Genomic DNA, 5,983 nt, shown 5'->3' with positions numbered 1-5,983 from the left:
GTACGAGGAGGAGAGAAAGGAGGGTTAGAGGGCAGCAGTGATGAAGAGGGAGGAAGAAGGGATGGAGGGTGAGTTTCAGGATAACACCAGAGGATTATAGGGAAGAGACACAGGAGGAGCATGATCTGAGGGATGAAAGTCAGAGTTTTCAGAAGTTTTAAGGAGTGGAGTTGATGAGGAGGGAGATTTTTTTTTTATTGACTTTGTAATAATATTACATTAAAAATATATATATATGAATTCCCATTGAACCCTACCACCCCCACCCCACCTCTCCCCCCCCCCAGCAACACTCCCTCCCATCATCATGACACATCCATTGCATTTGGCAAGTACATCTCTGGGCACCCCCGCACCCCATGGTCAACGGTCCACACCATGGCCCACACTCTCCCCCATTCCATCCAGTGGGCCCTGTGAGGATTTACAATGTCCGGTGATTGCCCCTGAAGCACCATCCAGGGCAGCTCCATGTCCCAAAGATGCCTCCACATCTCATCTCTTCCTGCCCTTCCCCATACCCATCAGCCATCATGTCCATTTTTCTCAATCCAATGCCACCTTTTCTATGTGGACATTGGATTGGTTGTGTCCATTGCACCTCTATGTCAAGAGGAGGCTCAGATTCCACATGGATGCTGGATGCAATCCTCCTGCTTTCAGTTGTAATCACTCTAGGCTCCATGGTGTGGTGGTTGTCCTTCTTCAACTCCATCTTAGCTGAGTGTGGTGAGCCCAATAAGTCAGATTGTAGGTGCTGGAGTCTGTTGAGGCTATCACATTGTCAGTCCAGAGTGACCTGGCTATCACTTTGTCAGTCCAGAGATTCAAATCCCCTAAATATATCTTAAACCCCGACACTAACTGTACCTCCAGCACATTAGCATGAAAGTCTTATGAAGAGAGATCCCATCTGAGTCCAGATTCATCACACATAAACACCAGTTCCAAAGAGGGGCCATCTGACCTGGTAGTTAACCCCATCGGCCATGACCATAACTCCCATGGGTCTCTTTAGCCCTCGAAGGAACCGATATCTGGGGGTTGTATGTTTCTGGTGTAAAAGAAGAATTTGGTAGGAAGAACAGGATTGGCAGAGGGAGGGGCGATTTCAAAGATAGAAAAATGCCTGACTATAAGGCATTTCTGGCCATCTGCCATGGCACTGGATAAAGTTCTCTAAGTCTTGGAGAACTTGGAAATCAGAAGTGCCGTTTTCTGTCCAATTTGTATTGTGGCCACACAGAGGTTGAATAGAAAATTACTTTTTTAGGGTTGATGTCTCCTTACAGGTGCAGAGTTTTAAGGTTATGAAGGAGACAGCCCAGAGGCATGGATTTTAGGGGGCTGAAATTAAATTCCCCATTTAGGTGGCTGGGGTATGACTAAGGACTTCTAGAATGGGGGAGATTCTGAGTGAGACAGGCATCCCCAAATCAGTGAGATATCTCCAAGGAAATGGGAAACCACTCTTGGAGCCAGAAGTCTCTGGAGCCAAGGGTTTTTTTTTTTCCCTCAAGGACACAGGCCTACCACCCACCGTGGCCCTTGGGGAATGGTGAGGATCCTGCCTTAGCACTAGATTTTCCCAGTGGGTTCTCCTGGACAACAGAAAAGGAAAGAGAGAGGCAGCAGGATCCTCCAGTGGAGAAATCCTTAACTCGCCCAGCCAAAATTCGATGTGTGGTGTTGGATGGGTGTTCAGCCATGGCAGAGGTGAGATTCCTCACTGGTCAATAAGCCTCAACATGATCCCAGTCCCAGGCTTTCGGTGCCATATGTTGGAGAAAATACGGTGCTCAGTGGGACACGGAGACTGACTATAGACAAAGAAAGATTTATTGAGAGGCTCTCCCAATAGAGGTGGCCTGAAGAACAGACTTCAGCCCCTTCATCAGCATGGTGGGGGTCTGAAGAGAGACTTCAGCCCACTCCTGGAAGCGGGGGACTTGAATTTATACAGAACTTTCCTAGGCGGGGGAATGATAGTTGGTGGGAGGGGGTTGAGGGGCCGAGTGAAGTGCAGGGGCCAATAGGAAGCCCTAGAGATGAAAACAACTCCTGACAGTGACCAGAAGATAGTGGGTTAGGGAGTTATGGTTTCTTGGAATGCTGCAGGAGCAGATGTTTCTTTGTTCTGCAGGAATTTTATCTCCCTCCGATATGTGGGTAGGGAAGGTTTCCATTTCCCTTATTCCCTTCTCTATGTGGTTCCTTTATTTAACCTGTGGGGAAGTGCCATGCCCGTGGACATGTAGGCTTATGGGGGATGGGGTTAGCCTTTCTCTAGTGAATATCAGGTGAACCTGAGATAGGGCTTGTTAATTATTGCAAATCTCTAACACCTTTAAATGCCTATTTAACTAAGTCTTGCTTGACAAGTGAAAACACTACATTATTTACCTTGTTTTCTCTTCAGGACTGGGAGATTGTTGGTTGTGGTAGATTTTCCTCTCAGGGTTTTGCAGATATTTTGCATTTATATCAGTATAGATATAGACAATGAATTTGATCTGGCTGCTTTAAATTATGTAACTTAAATTATCCCTACTATATATACATTTCCTACTAATTACTGAATCAGCTACTTGATTTGAAAGTTTATGACTTTAGGAAAATGGTCAGTATAACTAGAAGTGATTTCCTGGCTTGCTGAGATTGATGGCATCCCACCCAGAAGCACCATGGGCTTAACCATGGTCATTAAATGCCATTTTTATTTTTAGTAGATTTTGGTGAATGATAAAAATACAAAAATATAATTATTTATATATTTACAAATGTACACAATAAAGAAAAAAATCGCTGGAATGATCCTTAGGCATATATGGGTTAAACACAAGTTCTAATTCAGTAAAGAATGGAAAATTTTCCCCACATTTGTAAATGCTGTTCTCTAATGCAGAAGAAATAACGTACCATGGTATCAAATGTTCTTCTTTGATTAGTGATGCATCCAAAGAAAGCTTTCCTTTGTTCAAAATAACCAGTGGTATTGATGCAAAAAAAATACATCAAAAACCAAAGGCCTCCCACAAAACCCTAACAACTCCCCCAAAACTACCACTTCAAAACAAACATATCAAACTTGATTTCCACTAGAATGTAGTTATTCTTCATACCAATTAATTAAAATCTGAGACCCAGATATTATATGTCTATATGAAGCAATGATTCAAGCAATTATTGAGCCTCATTTTCTGGACAAGAATTCTAAGTTAGCCTCTTCATAAAAAGCAATTGTAAGAGTGAATAATGCTGCTATGAACATTGGTGTGCCTATATCGGTTTGTGTCCTTATTTTCAGTTCTTCTGGGTATATTCCTAGCAATGGAATTGCTGGGTAATATGACAAATCTATAGCTAACTTTTTTAGAAACTGCCGAACTGTCCTCCACAATGGCTGGATCCTTCTGCATTCCTACCACCAGTGGATGCGTGTTCCCATTCCCCCACATCCTCTCCAACCCTTGAAAACTTCTGTATTTTGATAGCTGCCAGTCTTATGGGGGTAACATGGTATCTCATTGTTGTTTTGAGTGCATTTTCCTAATATAGCTAGTGATTTTGAGCTTCTTTCATGTGCTTTTTAGCCATTTGTATTTCTTCTTTGGAGAAGCATCTGGTCAAAACTTTTTCCCATTTTTTAAATGGGTAGTTTTACTTTTTGTTTTCAAAATACAGGCATTCTTTCTATATGCTGGATACAAGTCTTCTATCAGATAATGTAGATACAAGCCTAGGTACTGGTTCTCCTGAAGTCTACGGAGATCCACAGGGTATAGAGTCATGGCAGATGGATTTGGAGTTCAGTGAGTTCTGTGCCATATCAGAGGGCCCTTCTTTGGAATTTGTGCTCCTGAGTGTGATGGAGCTAGACTCAGATGTGTCCTTTCTACACATGCCTCTTCTGTCACTTTTACGGAACCTGTTGTTGGTATACTCAGAAAACTTGAATTCTGGACTGCCCATGTGGCAACTGGGCCCTGAGCCTCAGCAGAGTTGCAACTCCTACACTCTGGTTCGTTGGACTGACCCATGTCAGCTAACAGTGAGGTGAAGATGGTCAACCACAATACCAGGGAATCTAGAGTGCCTACAACTGCAAGCAGAAAAATTGTTTCCATCATCTATGAGGAATCTAAGCCCCCAATTGATCTAGAGGTGGAGTAAACATCACCATCCCACTGTCCACAGAATGGAGGAATAAAATATGGATTAGAGAGGAACTACTGATATTTTACTATAAAATTATTGTGACTAGTAATAGAGGAAATTGTAGCATTGAGGAGGAGAAAGTGGCCACAGTAGTTTGTTGAGGGCAGGGAGAGGGAAGAAGAGATGTGATGTGGAGCATTTTTGGGACTTTGAGTTGTCCTAAATGATATTGCAGAGTCAGATGCTGGACTTTATATATCCTGCCATAACCCACTGAATGTATGTGAGTGTGAACTACAGGGTAAACTCTTATCCATGTGGTGCAGCAGTGTGCCAAAATATATTCACTGAGTGCGATGAGTGTTGCACAATGATGGGGGAGGTTGTTGGTGTGGGATGACTGGGGTGGGGAGTTGGAGGGTATATGGGAAACTCTTATGTTTTTTAATGTAACATTTTTTGAGATGTATATATCTTCAAAAAGTACAATTTACAAAAATGATGGGGGTGGGGGTGGGGAGTGGATTATATGGGAACCTCTTATGTTTATTAATGTAACGTTCCTTGTGATCTATAAACTTTAATTTTAAAAAGTGTTAAATAGTAAAAAAAAGCAATTGCAATTTGAGGACACTTCACATTTACCTCTTTTGCTGGCACCCTGCCTGCCTCATGCGTCTTCACGTTTAGTAAGAAACATTAGCTGTCCACGCTGTCTCTGGCCCCCATCATGCATTCAGAGTCGAGACCTCCAGCAGAGCCTCTGCTTGTCAGCAGCATCTCTTCTATTCTTCGATTTATTGTCATCAGATTGACAGTCAGACAAAGATTTTCTTTTCTACATCTTTTTCTTTCACAGCTTTTTGAGACTTATGAAATGCTTCAGTAAACCCTGGGCAAACAAAATTTTCTTCAGTCCCCCAAGCATTGTCAACATCTGTAAATCTCTTCCACTTCAGGAAATACTCCACCTTCCCATTCACTACAGGTCTTTCTACCACAAATTCTTCAGGCTTTGCCTCTTCAACATTTTCACTCTTTCCATTCTATTCTTTCCCATTTTCTGCAATGCAAGTTTGTTGAAGGCCATTTTTTATTGCAGATTTGAAGAGCTATTATTCACTGCCTCCGTGCTGCTCTGGTCCCAGTTTTACAGAACCTCTGGCCCTGCCTCCCTCCTGGTCAAGCCACTTCCAAGGGGGGATGGCTGGGTAGTGGTGCTAGGGGCCCCCAGGGAAGGGAAAGGCCAAATATTTTCATGTACCCTCTATTTTTTTATTTTGTTTTAACCCAAATGGAAACAGCAAGAAAGAACTGAAAGCTGGTTTAAGGACTACATTGTTTGAGAATAATATCATCCTTTCCACATGAAGGTCCCAGTGAATTCCCCAGAAGAAGCTGGCAGCTGAAGTTGAGATAGGAATTCTTCTCTCAATTCATCTCTTCACTGTCTCTTTCAGACATTGCTTCAGTTCATCCAAATATCACAAAAACCTTATGGGCTTTGAATGCAGTTCAATCAACTCCAAACCATCAGGCAATAGAACCTTCCACAGACCTTTCCTGGATAACTGCATTTTCAACCCTGACATCCACTAAAATGGATAGCTGGATCCAGGTTCAGCCACATCCTCTTTAGGAAAGAGTTGTTCAGTTAAGCTCTCACATGGAGACCTGCCCAATGGGGAATCACTTTCTGAAAGGTCAGGGAGGTCCCTGGTAGAGCTGCTTCTGGGCCTGGGGTCAAATCACACTATTTGGATGAGCCCAAAATTTTCAAAACCATCACTTTCTGGATTCTTTGTGCTTAAGAGTTTAGTTCTCA

General features: G+C 42.8%; 1 pseudogene; it reads right to left on the bottom strand.

Moving 5' to 3' along the window:
* Nucleotides 1–4,707: 4,707 nt before the first annotated feature.
* On the bottom strand, nt 4,708–5,248 carry LOC101415956 (chromobox protein homolog 3 pseudogene; annotated as a pseudogene).
* Between the last annotated feature and the right edge of the window lie 735 nt (nt 5,249–5,983).

The sequence above is a fragment of the Dasypus novemcinctus genome, chromosome 22 (genome assembly GCF_030445035.2).
Source record: "Dasypus novemcinctus isolate mDasNov1 chromosome 22, mDasNov1.1.hap2, whole genome shotgun sequence".
NCBI classification, from domain to species: domain Eukaryota; kingdom Metazoa; phylum Chordata; class Mammalia; order Cingulata; family Dasypodidae; genus Dasypus; species Dasypus novemcinctus.
The sequence above is the reverse complement of the archived record's forward strand: the minus strand, read 5'-3'. Positions and strand labels throughout refer to the sequence as shown.